The 14,342-nt window shown below is 50.7% G+C and overlaps 5 non-coding genes across 5 annotated transcripts; all 5 read right to left on the bottom strand.

The window, feature by feature from the left end:
* Positions 1-8,048: 8,048 nt before the first annotated feature.
* Positions 8,049-8,120, bottom strand: trnae-cuc (transfer RNA glutamic acid (anticodon CUC)). The gene has a single exon. It is a non-coding gene; the product is annotated as a tRNA-Glu (tRNA).
* A 1,947-nt stretch (positions 8,121-10,067) lies between these two features.
* On the bottom strand, positions 10,068-10,139 carry trnae-cuc (transfer RNA glutamic acid (anticodon CUC)). Its single transcript has one exon. It is a non-coding gene; the product is annotated as a tRNA-Glu (tRNA).
* A 1,947-nt stretch (positions 10,140-12,086) lies between these two features.
* trnae-cuc (transfer RNA glutamic acid (anticodon CUC)) lies at positions 12,087-12,158 on the bottom strand. Its single transcript has one exon. It is a non-coding gene; the product is annotated as a tRNA-Glu (tRNA).
* Positions 12,159-13,432: 1,274 nt separating this feature from the next.
* Positions 13,433-13,504, bottom strand: trnae-cuc (transfer RNA glutamic acid (anticodon CUC)). The gene has a single exon. It is a non-coding gene; the product is annotated as a tRNA-Glu (tRNA).
* A 601-nt stretch (positions 13,505-14,105) lies between these two features.
* Positions 14,106-14,177, bottom strand: trnag-ccc (transfer RNA glycine (anticodon CCC)). The gene has a single exon. It is a non-coding gene; the product is annotated as a tRNA-Gly (tRNA).
* Positions 14,178-14,342: the final 165 nt, after the last annotated feature.

The following is a 14,342-nucleotide window of genomic DNA, read 5'->3' as shown; positions in this document are numbered from 1 at the left end:
GCGGCGGTGAGAGCGCCGAATCCTAGCCACTAGACCACCAGGGACACCGTTTTCAACCACCTCTGAAAGGAAGGAGATAGGATTAAGTTCAGGGGCTAGGGCTAGGCTTTTGCCAGATGTACTCGTTCTACAGTCATAGGAGAGCATCCGAGTCTGTCCTAAATGCACTTGTCAGTTTTCAGTCCAACTCTTTAGGCTAGCGCCTTTGATAGCTCAGTTGGTAGAGCGGAGGACTGTAGTTGTTAATAAGGCAATCCTTAGGTCGCGGGTTCAAATCCAGCTCGAAGAAGACTTTTCTTTTCCCTCGCGCCACTGCAGGATATCATGGCCAGGTGCCTGCCTGCAGATGCGCTGGCATGCCAGAGTGCAATCTGCTGAAGGCAGTGACGGATCATTTACACTGTTCCATTCAAATTTCTCAAACATTATCTTGCCTCCCTAAAAGACTTGCAGACTTGAAAGCATAAAGCCACGCTGGTGTGGGTGTGTGGAGGTGGTGAATGAGGCAGCAACGTGTCGTTTAGAAGTTTGGCAAAAAAGGAAGTAGCAGAAGGAGGACGCTTTACATTCCTTTAACCTACACAGCATGTGGGTGGGGGGCTTCCAGAGTCTTGTAGTGGACTTGGTGTGCAAGAAAGCACACGCTTCCCTGAGCGGGAATCGAACCCGGGCCGCGGCGGTGAGAGCGCCGAATCCTAGCCACCAGACCACCAGGGACACCGTTTTCAGCCACGTCTGAAAGGAAGGAGATAGGATTAAGTTCAGGGGCTAGGGCTAGGCTTTTGCCAGATGTACTCGTTCTACAATCATAGGAGAGCATCCGAGTCTGTCCTAAATGCACTTGTCAGTTTTCAGTCCAACTCTTTAGGCTAGCGCCTTTGATAGCTCAGTTGGTAGAGCGGAGGACTGTAGTTGTTAATAAGGCAATCCTTAGGTCGCGGGTTCAAATCCGGCTCGAAGAAGACTTTTCTTTTCCCTCGCGCCACTGCCGGATATCATGGCCAGGTGCCTGCCTGCAGATGCGCTGGCATGCCAGAGTGCAATCTGCTGAAGGCAGTGACGGATCATTTACACTGTTCCATTCAAATTTCTCAAACATTATCTTGCCTCCCTAAAAGACTTGCAGACTTGAAAGCATAAAGCCACGCTGGTGTGGGTGTGTGGAGGTGGTGAATGAGGCAGCAACGTGTCGTTTAGAAGTTTGGCAAAAAAGGAAGTAGCAGAAGGAGGACGCTTTACATTCCTTTAACCTACACAGCATGTGGGTGGGGGGCTTCCAGAGTCTTGTAGTGGACTTGGTGTGCAAGAAAGCACACGCTTCCCTGAGCGGGAATCGAACCCGGGCCGCGGCGGTGAGAGCGCCGAATCCTAGCCACTAGACCACCAGGGACACCGTTTTCAGCCACGTCTGAAAGGAAGGAGATAGGATTAAGTTCAGGGGCTAGGGCTAGGCTTTTGCCAGATGTACTCGTTCTACAATCATAGGAGAGCATCCGAGTCTGTCCTAAATGCACTTGTCAGTTTTCAGTCCAACTCTTTAGGCTAGCGCCTTTGATAGCTCAGTTGGTAGAGCGGAGGACTGTAGTTGTTAATAAGGCAATCCTTAGGTCGCGGGTTCAAATCCGGCTCGAAGAAGACTTTTCTTTTCCCTCGCGCCACTGCCGGATATCATGGCCAGGTGCCTGCCTGCAGATGCGCTGGCATGCCAGAGTGCAATCTGCTGAAGGCAGTGACGGATCATTTACACTGTTCCATTCAAATTTCTCAAACATTATCTTGCCTCCCTAAAAGACTTGCAGACTTGAAAGCATAAAGCCACGCTGGTGTGGGTGTGTGGAGGTGGTGAATGAGGCAGCAACGTGTCGTTTAGAAGTTTGGCAAAAAAGGAAGTAGCAGAAGGAGGACGCTTTACATTCCTTTAACCTACACAGCATGTGGGTGGGGGGCTTCCAGAGTCTTGTAGTGGACTTGGTGTGCAAGAAAGCACACGCTTCCCTGAGCGGGAATCGAACCCGGGCCGCGGCGGTGAGAGCGCCGAATCCTAGCCACCAGACCACCAGGGACACCGTTTTCAGCCACGTCTGAAAGGAAGGAGATAGGATTAAGTTCAGGGGCTAGGGCTAGGCTTTTGCCAGATGTACTCGTTCTACAGTCATAGGAGAGCATCCGAGTCTGTCCTAAATGCACTTGTCAGTTTTCAGTCCAACTCTTTAGGCTAGCGCCTTTGATAGCTCAGTTGGTAGAGCGGAGGACTGTAGTTGTTAATAAGGCAATCCTTAGGTCGCGGGTTCAAATCCGGCTCGAAGAAGACTTTTCTTTTCCCTCGCGCCACTGCCGGATATCATGGCCAGGTGCCTGCCTGCAGATGCGCTGGCATGCCAGAGTGCAATCTGCTGAAGGCAGTGACGGATCATTTACACTGTTCCATTCAAATTTCTCAAACATTATCTTGCCTCCCTAAAAGACTTGCAGACTTGAAAGCATAAAGCCACGCTGGTGTGGGTGTGTGGAGGTGGTGAATGAGGCAGCAACGTGTCGTTTAGAAGTTTGGCAAAAAAGGAAGTAGCAGAAGGAGGACGCTTTACATTCCTTTAACCTACACAGCATGTGGGTGGGGGGCTTCCAGAGTCTTGTAGTGGACTTGGTGTGCAAGAAAGCACACGCTTCCCTGAGCGGGAATCGAACCCGGGCCGCGGCGGTGAGAGCGCCGAATCCTAGCCACTAGACCACCAGGGACACCGTTTTCAACCACCTCTGAAAGGAAGGAGATAGGATTAAGTTCAGGGGCTAGGGCTAGGCTTTTGCCAGATGTACTCGTTCTACAGTCATAGGAGAGCATCCGAGTCTGTCCTAAATGCACTTGTCAGTTTTCAGTCCAACTCTTTAGGCTAGCGCCTTTGATAGCTCAGTTGGTAGAGCGGAGGACTGTAGTTGTTAATAAGGCAATCCTTAGGTCGCGGGTTCAAATCCAGCTCGAAGAAGACTTTTCTTTTCCCTCGCGCCACTGCAGGATATCATGGCCAGGTGCCTGCCTGCAGATGCGCTGGCATGCCAGAGTGCAATCTGCTGAAGGCAGTGACGGATCATTTACACTGTTCCATTCAAATTTCTCAAACATTATCTTGCCTCCCTAAAAGACTTGCAGACTTGAAAGCATAAAGCCACGCTGGTGTGGGTGTGTGGAGGTGGTGAATGAGGCAGCAACGTGTCGTTTAGAAGTTTGGCAAAAAAGGAAGTAGCAGAAGGAGGACGCTTTACATTCCTTTAACCTACACAGCATGTGGGTGGGGGGCTTCCAGAGTCTTGTAGTGGACTTGGTGTGCAAGAAAGCACACGCTTCCCTGAGCGGGAATCGAACCCGGGCCGCGGCGGTGAGAGCGCCGAATCCTAGCCACTAGACCACCAGGGACACGGTTTTCAGCCACGTCTGAAAGGAAGGAGATAGGATTAAGTTCAGGGGCTAGGGCTAGGCTTTTGCCAGATGTACTCGTTCTACAATCATAGGAGAGCATCCGAGTCTGTCCTAAATGCACTTGTCAGTTTTCAGTCCAACTCTTTAGGCTAGCGCCTTTGATAGCTCAGTTGGTAGAGCGGAGGACTGTAGTTGTTAATAAGGCAATCCTTAGGTCGCGGGTTCAAATCCGGCTCGAAGAAGACTTTTCTTTTCCCTCGCGCCACTGCGGGATATCATGGCCAGGTGCCTGCCTGCAGATGCGCTGGCATGCCAGAGTGCAATCTGCTGAAGGCAGTGACGGATCATTTACACTGTTCCATTCAAATTTCTCAAACATTATCTTGCCTCCCTAAAAGACTTGCAGACTTGAAAGCATAAAGCCACGCTGGTGTGGGTGTGTGGAGGTGGTGAATGAGGCAGCAACGTGTCGTTTAGAAGTTTGGCAAAAAAGGAAGTAGCAGAAGGAGGACGCTTTACATTCCTTTAACCTACACAGCATGTGGGTGGGGGGCTTCCAGAGTCTTGTAGTGGACTTGGTGTGCAAGAAAGCACACGCTTCCCTGAGCGGGAATCGAACCCGGGCCGCGGCGGTGAGAGCGCCGAATCCTAGCCACTAGACCACCAGGGACACGGTTTTCAGCCACGTCTGAAAGGAAGGAGATAGGATTAAGTTCAGGGGCTAGGGCTAGGCTTTTGCCAGATGTACTCGTTCTACAATCATAGGAGAGCATCCGAGTCTGTCCTAAATGCACTTGTCAGTTTTCAGTCCAACTCTTTAGGCTAGCGCCTTTGATAGCTCAGTTGGTAGAGCGGAGGACTGTAGTTGTTAATAAGGCAATCCTTAGGTCGCGGGTTCAAATCCGGCTCGAAGAAGACTTTTCTTTTCCCTCGCGCCACTGCCGGATATCATGGCCAGGTGCCTGCCTGCAGATGCGCTGGCATGCCAGAGTGCAATCTGCTGAAGGCAGTGACGGATCATTTACACTGTTCCATTCAAATTTCTCAAACATTATCTTGCCTCCCTAAAAGACTTGCAGACTTGAAAGCATAAAGCCACGCTGGTGTGGGTGTGTGGAGGTGGTGAATGAGGCAGCAACGTGTCGTTTAGAAGTTTGGCAAAAAAGGAAGTAGCAGAAGGAGGACGCTTTACATTCCTTTAACCTACACAGCATGTGGGTGGGGGGCTTCCAGAGTCTTGTAGTGGACTTGGTGTGCAAGAAAGCACACGCTTCCCTGAGCGGGAATCGAACCCGGGCCGCGGCGGTGAGAGCGCCGAATCCTAGCCACTAGACCACCAGGGACACCGTTTTCAACCACCTCTGAAAGGAAGGAGATAGGATTAAGTTCAGGGGCTAGGGCTAGGCTTTTGCCAGATGTACTCGTTCTACAGTCATAGGAGAGCATCCGAGTCTGTCCTAAATGCACTTGTCAGTTTTCAGTCCAACTCTTTAGGCTAGCGCCTTTGATAGCTCAGTTGGTAGAGCGGAGGACTGTAGTTGTTAATAAGGCAATCCTTAGGTCGCGGGTTCAAATCCGGCTCGAAGAAGACTTTTCTTTTCCCTCGCGCCACTGCCGGATATCATGGCCAGGTGCCTGCCTGCAGATGCGCTGGCATGCCAGAGTGCAATCTGCTGAAGGCAGTGACGGATCATTTACACTGTTCCATTCAAATTTCTCAAACATTATCTTGCCTCCCTAAAAGACTTGCAGACTTGAAAGCATAAAGCCACGCTGGTGTGGGTGTGTGGAGGTGGTGAATGAGGCAGCAACGTGTCGTTTAGAAGTTTGGCAAAAAAGGAAGTAGCAGAAGGAGGACGCTTTACATTCCTTTAACCTACACAGCATGTGGGTGGGGGGCTTCCAGAGTCTTGTAGTGGACTTGTTGTGCAAGAAAGCACACGCTTCCCTGAGCGGGAATCGAACCCGGGCCGCGGCGGTGAGAGCGCCGAATCCTAGCCACTAGACCACCAGGGACACCGTTTTCAACCACCTCTGAAAGGAAGGAGATAGGATTAAGTTCAGGGGCTAGGGCTAGGCTTTTGCCAGATGTACTCGTTCTACAGTCATAGGAGAGCATCCGAGTCTGTCCTAAATGCACTTGTCAGTTTTCAGTCCAACTCTTTAGGCTAGCGCCTTTGATAGCTCAGTTGGTAGAGCGGAGGACTGTAGTTGTTAATAAGGCAATCCTTAGGTCGCGGGTTCAAATCCAGCTCGAAGAAGACTTTTCTTTTCCCTCGCGCCACTGCAGGATATCATGGCCAGGTGCCTGCCTGCAGATGCGCTGGCATGCCAGAGTGCAATCTGCTGAAGGCAGTGACGGATCATTTACACTGTTCCATTCAAATTTCTCAAACATTATCTTGCCTCCCTAAAAGACTTGCAGACTTGAAAGCATAAAGCCACGCTGGTGTGGGTGTGTGGAGGTGGTGAATGAGGCAGCAACGTGTCGTTTAGAAGTTTGGCAAAAAAGGAAGTAGCAGAAGGAGGACGCTTTACATTCCTTTAACCTACACAGCATGTGGGTGGGGGGCTTCCAGAGTCTTGTAGTGGACTTGGTGTGCAAGAAAGCACACGCTTCCCTGAGCGGGAATCGAACCCGGGCCGCGGCGGTGAGAGCGCCGAATCCTAGCCACTAGACCACCAGGGACACGGTTTTCAGCCACGTCTGAAAGGACGGAGATAGGATTAAGTTCAGGGGCTAGGGCTAGGCTTTTGCCAGATGTACTCGTTCTACAATCATAGGAGAGCATCCGAGTCTGTCCTAAATGCACTTGTCAGTTTTCAGTCCAACTCTTTAGGCTAGCGCCTTTGATAGCTCAGTTGGTAGAGCGGAGGACTGTAGTTGTTAATAAGGCAATCCTTAGGTCGCGGGTTCAAATCCGGCTCGAAGAAGACTTTTCTTTTCCCTCGCGCCACTGCCGGATATCATGGCCAGGTGCCTGCCTGCAGATGCGCTGGCATGCCAGAGTGCAATCTGCTGAAGGCAGTGACGGATCATTTACACTGTTCCATTCAAATTTCTCAAACATTATCTTGCCTCCCTAAAAGACTTGCAGACTTGAAAGCATAAAGCCACGCTGGTGTGGGTGTGTGGAGGTGGTGAATGAGGCAGCAACGTGTCGTTTAGAAGTTTGGCAAAAAAGGAAGTAGCAGAAGGAGGACGCTTTACATTCCTTTAACCTACACAGCATGTGGGTGGGGGGCTTCCAGAGTCTTGTAGTGGACTTGGTGTGCAAGAAAGCACACGCTTCCCTGAGCGGGAATCGAACCCGGGCCGCGGCGGTGAGAGCGCCGAATCCTAGCCACTAGACCACCAGGGACACCGTTTTCAACCACCTCTGAAAGGAAGGAGATAGGATTAAGTTCAGGGGCTAGGGCTAGGCTTTTGCCAGATGTACTCGTTCTACAGTCATAGGAGAGCATCCGAGTCTGTCCTAAATGCACTTGTCAGTTTTCAGTCCAACTCTTTAGGCTAGTGCCTTTGATAGCTCAGTTGGTAGAGCGGAGGACTGTAGTTGTTAATAAGGCAATCCTTAGGTCGCGGGTTCAAATCCAGCTCGAAGAAGACTTTTCTTTTCCCTCGCGCCACTGCAGGATATCATGGCCAGGTGCCTGCCTGCAGATGCGCTGGCATGCCAGAGTGCAATCTGCTGAAGGCAGTGACGGATCATTTACACTGTTCCATTCAAATTTCTCAAACATTATCTTGCCTCCCTAAAAGACTTGCAGACTTGAAAGCATAAAGCCACGCTGGTGTGGGTGTGTGGAGGTGGTGAATGAGGCAGCAACGTGTCGTTTAGAAGTTTGGCAAAAAAGGAAGTAGCAGAAGGAGGACGCTTTACATTCCTTTAACCTACACAGCATGTGGGTGGGGGGCTTCCAGAGTCTTGTAGTGGACTTGGTGTGCAAGAAAGCAGACGCTTCCCTGAGCGGGAATCGAACCCGGGCCACGGCGGTGAGAGCGCCGAATCCTAGCCACTAGACCACCAGGGACACCATTTTCAGCCATGTCAGAAAGGAAGGAGATAGGATTAAGTTCAGGGGCTAGGGCTAGGCTTTTGCCAGATGTACTCGTTCTACAATCATAGGAGAGCATCCGAGTCTGTGCTAAATGCACTTGTCAGTTTTCAGTCCAACTCTTTAGGCTAGCACCTTTGATAGCTCAGTTGGTAGAGCAGAGGACTGTAGTTGTTAATAAGGCGATCCTTAGGTCGCGGGTTCAAATCCGGCTCGAAGAAGACTTTTCTTTTCCCTCGCGCCACTGCGGGATATCATGGCCAGGTGCCTGCCTGCAGATGCGCTGGCATGCCAGAGTGCAATCTGCTGAAGGCAGTGACGGATCATTTACACTGTTCCATTCAAATTTCTCAAACATTATCTTGCCTCCCTAAAAGACTTGCAGACTTGAAAGCATAAAGCCACGCTGGTGTGGGTGTGTGGAGGTGGTGAATGAGGCAGCAACGTGTCGTTTAGAAGTTTGGCAAAAAAGGAAGTAGCAGAAGGAGGACGCTTTACATTCCTTTAACCTACACAGCATGTGGGTGGGGGGCTTCCAGAGTCTTGTAGTGGACTTGGTGTGCAAGAAAGCAGACTCTTCCCTGACCGGGAATCGAACCCGGGCCGCGGCGGTGAGAGCGCCGAATCCTAGCCACTAGACCACCAGGGACACCGTTTTCAGCCACATCTGAAAGGAAGGAGATAGGATTAAGTTCAGGGGCTAGGGCTAGGCTTTTGCCAGATGTACTCGTTCTACAATCATAGGAGAGCATCCGAGTCTGTCCTAAATGCACTTGTCAGTTTTCAGTCCAACTCTTTAGGCTAGCGCCTTTGATAGCTCAGTTGGTAGAGCGGAGGACTGTAGTTGTTAATAAGGCAATCCTTAGGTCGCGGGTTCAAATCCGGCTCGAAGAAGACTTTTCTTTTCCCTCGCGCCACTGCCGGATATCATGGCCAGGTGCCTGCCTGCAGATGCGCTGGCATGCCAGAGTGCAATCTGCTGAAGGCAGTGACGGATCATTTACACTGTTCCATTCAAATTTCTCAAACATTATCTTGCCTCCCTAAAAGACTTGCAGACTTGAAAGCATAAAGCCACGCTGGTGTGGGTGTGTGGAGGTGGTGAATGAGGCAGCAACGTGTCGTTTAGAAGTTTGGCAAAAAAGGAAGTAGCAGAAGGAGGACGCTTTACATTCCTTTAACCTACACAGCATGTGGGTGGGGGGCTTCCAGAGTCTTGTAGTGGACTTGGTGTGCAAGAAAGCACACGCTTCCCTGAGCGGGAATCGAACCCGGGCCGCGGCGGTGAGAGCGCCGAATCCTAGCCACTAGACCACCAGGGACACCGTTTTCAACCACCTCTGAAAGGAAGGAGATAGGATTAAGTTCAGGGGCTAGGGCTAGGCTTTTGCCAGATGTACTCGTTCTACAGTCATAGGAGAGCATCCGAGTCTGTCCTAAATGCACTTGTCAGTTTTCAGTCCAACTCTTTAGGCTAGTGCCTTTGATAGCTCAGTTGGTAGAGCGGAGGACTGTAGTTGTTAATAAGGCAATCCTTAGGTCGCGGGTTCAAATCCAGCTCGAAGAAGACTTTTCTTTTCCCTCGCGCCACTGCAGGATATCATGGCCAGGTGCCTGCCTGCAGATGCGCTGGCATGCCAGAGTGCAATCTGCTGAAGGCAGTGACGGATCATTTACACTGTTCCATTCAAATTTCTCAAACATTATCTTGCCTCCCTAAAAGACTTGCAGACTTGAAAGCATAAAGCCACGCTGGTGTGGGTGTGTGGAGGTGGTGAATGAGGCAGCAACGTGTCGTTTAGAAGTTTGGCAAAAAAGGAAGTAGCAGAAGGAGGACGCTTTACATTCCTTTAACCTACACAGCATGTGGGTGGGGGGCTTCCAGAGTCTTGTAGTGGACTTGGTGTGCAAGAAAGCAGACGCTTCCCTGAGCGGGAATCGAACCCGGGCCACGGCGGTGAGAGCGCCGAATCCTAGCCACTAGACCACCAGGGACACCATTTTCAGCCATGTCAGAAAGGAAGGAGATAGGATTAAGTTCAGGGGCTAGGGCTAGGCTTTTGCCAGATGTACTCGTTCTACAATCATAGGAGAGCATCCGAGTCTGTGCTAAATGCACTTGTCAGTTTTCAGTCCAACTCTTTAGGCTAGCACCTTTGATAGCTCAGTTGGTAGAGCAGAGGACTGTAGTTGTTAATAAGGCGATCCTTAGGTCGCGGGTTCAAATCCGGCTCGAAGAAGACTTTTCTTTTCCCTCGCGCCACTGCGGGATATCATGGCCAGGTGCCTGCCTGCAGATGCGCTGGCATGCCAGAGTGCAATCTGCTGAAGGCAGTGACGGATCATTTACACTGTTCCATTCAAATTTCTCAAACATTATCTTGCCTCCCTAAAAGACTTGCAGACTTGAAAGCATAAAGCCACGCTGGTGTGGGTGTGTGGAGGTGGTGAATGAGGCAGCAACGTGTCGTTTAGAAGTTTGGCAAAAAAGGAAGTAGCAGAAGGAGGACGCTTTACATTCCTTTAACCTACACAGCATGTGGGTGGGGGGCTTCCAGAGTCTTGTAGTGGACTTGGTGTGCAAGAAAGCAGACTCTTCCCTGACCGGGAATCGAACCCGGGCCGCGGCGGTGAGAGCGCCGAATCCTAGCCACTAGACCACCAGGGACACCGTTTTCAGCCACATCTGAAAGGAAGGAGATAGGATTAAGTTCAGGGGCTAGGGCTAGGCTTTTGCCAGATGTACTCGTTCTACAATCATAGGAGAGCATCCGAGTCTGTCCTAAATGCACTTGTCAGTTTTCAGTCCAACTCTTTAGGCTAGCGCCTTTGATAGCTCAGTTGGTAGAGCGGAGGACTGTAGTTGTTAATAAGGCAATCCTTAGGTCGCGGGTTCAAATCCGGCTCGAAGAAGACTTTTCTTTTCCCTCGCGCCACTGCCGGATATCATGGCCAGGTGCCTGCCTGCAGATGCGCTGGCATGCCAGAGTGCAATCTGCTGAAGGCAGTGACGGATCATTTACACTGTTCCATTCAAATTTCTCAAACATTATCTTGCCTCCCTAAAAGACTTGCAGACTTGAAAGCATAAAGCCACGCTGGTGTGGGTGTGTGGAGGTGGTGAATGAGGCAGCAACGTGTCGTTTAGAAGTTTGGCAAAAAAGGAAGTAGCAGAAGGAGGACGCTTTACATTCCTTTAACCTACACAGCATGTGGGTGGGGGGCTTCCAGAGTCTTGTAGTGGACTTGGTGTGCAAGAAAGCACACGCTTCCCTGAGCGGGAATCGAACCCGGGCCGCGGCGGTGAGAGCGCCGAATCCTAGCCACTAGACCACCAGGGACACCGTTTTCAACCACCTCTGAAAGGAAGGAGATAGGATTAAGTTCAGGGGCTAGGGCTAGGCTTTTGCCAGATGTACTCGTTCTACAGTCATAGGAGAGCATCCGAGTCTGTCCTAAATGCACTTGTCAGTTTTCAGTCCAACTCTTTAGGCTAGTGCCTTTGATAGCTCAGTTGGTAGAGCGGAGGACTGTAGTTGTTAATAAGGCAATCCTTAGGTCGCGGGTTCAAATCCAGCTCGAAGAAGACTTTTCTTTTCCCTCGCGCCACTGCAGGATATCATGGCCAGGTGCCTGCCTGCAGATGCGCTGGCATGCCAGAGTGCAATCTGCTGAAGGCAGTGACGGATCATTTACACTGTTCCATTCAAATTTCTCAAACATTATCTTGCCTCCCTAAAAGACTTGCAGACTTGAAAGCATAAAGCCACGCTGGTGTGGGTGTGTGGAGGTGGTGAATGAGGCAGCAACGTGTCGTTTAGAAGTTTGGCAAAAAAGGAAGTAGCAGAAGGAGGACGCTTTACATTCCTTTAACCTACACAGCATGTGGGTGGGGGGCTTCCAGAGTCTTGTAGTGGACTTGGTGTGCAAGAAAGCAGACGCTTCCCTGAGCGGGAATCGAACCCGGGCCACGGCGGTGAGAGCGCCGAATCCTAGCCACTAGACCACCAGGGACACCGTTTTCAGCCACATCTGAAAGGAAGGAGATAGGATTAAGTTCAGGGGCTAGGGCTAGGCTTTTGCCAGATGTACTCGTTCTACAATCATAGGAGAGCATCCGAGTCTGTCCTAAATGCACTTGTCAGTTTTCAGTCCAACTCTTTAGGCTAGCGCCTTTGATAGCTCAGTTGGTAGAGCGGAGGACTGTAGTTGTTAATAAGGCAATCCTTAGGTCGCGGGTTCAAATCCGGCTCGAAGAAGACTTTTCTTTTCCCTCGCGCCACTGCCGGATATCATGGCCAGGTGCCTGCCTGCAGATGCGCTGGCATGCCAGAGTGCAATCTGCTGAAGGCAGTGACGGATCATTTACACTGTTCCATTCAAATTTCTCAAACATTATCTTGCCTCCCTAAAAGACTTGCAGACTTGAAAGCATAAAGCCACGCTGGTGTGGGTGTGTGGAGGTGGTGAATGAGGCAGCAACGTGTCGTTTAGAAGTTTGGCAAAAAAGGAAGTAGCAGAAGGAGGACGCTTTACATTCCTTTAACCTACACAGCATGTGGGTGGGGGGCTTCCAGAGTCTTGTAGTGGACTTGGTGTGCAAGAAAGCAGACACTTCCCTGACCGGGAATCGAACCCGGGTCGCGGCGGTGAGAGCGCCGAATCCTAGCCACTAGACCACCAGGGACACCATTTTCAGCCATGTCTGAAAGGAAGGAGATAGGATTAAGTTCAGGGGCTAGGGCTAGGCTTTTGCCAGATGTACTCGTTCTACAATCATAGGAGAGCATCCGAGTCTGTCCTAAATGCACTTGTCAGTTTTCAGTCCAACTCTTTAGGCTAGCACCTTTGATAGCTCAGTTGGTAGAGCAGAGGACTGTAGTTGTTAATAAGGCGATCCTTAGGTCGCGGGTTCAAATCCGGCTCGAAGAAGACTTTTCTTTTCCCTCGCGCCACTGCGGGATATCATGGCCAGGTGCCTGCCTGCAGATGCGCTGGCATGCCAGAGTGCAATCTGCTGAAGGCAGTGACGGATCATTTACACTGTTCCATTCAAATTTCTCAAACATTATCTTGCCTCCCTAAAAGACTTGCAGACTTGAAAGCATAAAGCCACGCTGGTGTGGGTGTGTGGAGGTGGTGAATGAGGCAGCAACGTGTCGTTTAGAAGTTTGGCAAAAAAGGAAGTAGCAGAAGGAGGACGCTTTACATTCCTTTAACCTACACAGCATGTGGGTGGGGGGCTTCCAGAGTCTTGTAGTGGACTTGGTGTGCAAGAAAGCAGACGCTTCCCTGACCGGGAATCGAACCCGGGCCGCGGCGGTGAGAGCTCCGAATCCTAGCCACTAGACCACCAGGGACACGGTTTTCAGCCACGTCTGAAAGGAAGGAGATAGGATTAAGTTCAGGGGCTAGGGCTAGGCTTTTGCCAGATGTACTCGTTCTACAATCATAGGAGAGCATCCGAGTCTGTCCTAAATGCACTTGTCAGTTTTCAGTCCAACTCTTTAGGCTAGCGCCTTTGATAGCTCAGTTGGTAGAGCGGAGGACTGTAGTTGTTAATAAGGCAATCCTTAGGTCGCGGGTTCAAATCCGGCTCGAAGAAGACTTTTCTTTTCCCTCGCGCCACTGCCGGATATCATGGCCAGGTGCCTGCCTGCAGATGCGCTGGCATGCCAGAGTGCAATCTGCTGAAGGCAGTGACGGATCATTTACACTGTTCCATTCAAATTTCTCAAACATTATCTTGCCTCCCTAAAAGACTTGCAGACTTGAAAGCATAAAGCCACGCTGGTGTGGGTGTGTGGAGGTGGTGAATGAGGCAGCAACGTGTCGTTTAGAAGTTTGGCAAAAAAGGAAGTAGCAGAAGGAGGACGCTTTACATTCCTTTAACCTACACAGCATGTGGGTGGGGGGCTTCCAGAGTCTTGTAGTGGACTTGGTGTGCAAGAAAGCAGACACTTCCCTGACCGGGAATCGAACCCGGGCCGCGGCGGTGAGAGCGCCGAATCCTAGCCACTAGACCACCAGGGACACCGTTTTCAGCCATGTCTGAAAGGAAGGAGATAGGATTAAGTTCAGGGGCTAGGGCTAGGCTTTTGCCAGATGTACTCGTTCTACAATCATAGGAGAGCATCCGAGTCTGTCCTAAATGCACTTGTCAGTTTTCAGTCCAACTCTTTAGGCTAGCACCTTTGATAGCTCAGTTGGTAGAGCAGAGGACTGTAGTTGTTAATAAGGCGATCCTTAGGTCGCGGGTTCAAATCCGGCTCGAAGAAGACTTTTCTTTTCCCTCGCGCCACTGCGGGATATCATGGCCAGGTGCCTGCCTGCAGATGCGCTGGCATGCCAGAGTGCAATCTGCTGAAGGCAGTGACGGATCATTTACACTGTTCCATTCAAATTTCTCAAACATTATCTTGCCTCCCTAAAAGACTTGCAGACTTGAAAGCATAAAGCCACGCTGGTGTGGGTGTGTGGAGGTGGTGAATGAGGCAGCAACGTGTCGTTTAGAAGTTTGGCAAAAAAGGAAGTAGCAGAAGGAGGACGCTTTACATTCCTTTAACCTACACAGCATGTGGGTGGGGGGCTTCCAGAGTCTTGTAGTGGACTTGGTGTGCAAGAAAGCAGACGCTTCCCTGACCGGGAATCGAACCCGGGCCGCAGCGGTGGGAGCTCCGAATCCTAGCCACTAGACCACCAGGGACACCGTTTTCAGCCACGTCTGAAAGGAAGGAGATAGGATTAAGTTCAGGGGCTAGGGCTAGGCTTTTGCCAGATGTACTCGTTCTACAATCATAGGAGAGCATCCGAGTCTGTCCTAAATGCACTTGTCAGTTTTCAGTCCAACTCTTTAGGCTAGCGCCTTTGA

The sequence above is a fragment of the Hoplias malabaricus genome, unplaced genomic scaffold (genome assembly GCF_029633855.1).
Source record: "Hoplias malabaricus isolate fHopMal1 unplaced genomic scaffold, fHopMal1.hap1 scaffold_118, whole genome shotgun sequence".
Classification (NCBI taxonomy): domain Eukaryota; kingdom Metazoa; phylum Chordata; class Actinopteri; order Characiformes; family Erythrinidae; genus Hoplias; species Hoplias malabaricus.
Note: the sequence above shows the minus strand (reverse complement) of the source record. Positions and strands in the feature narration are given on the sequence as shown.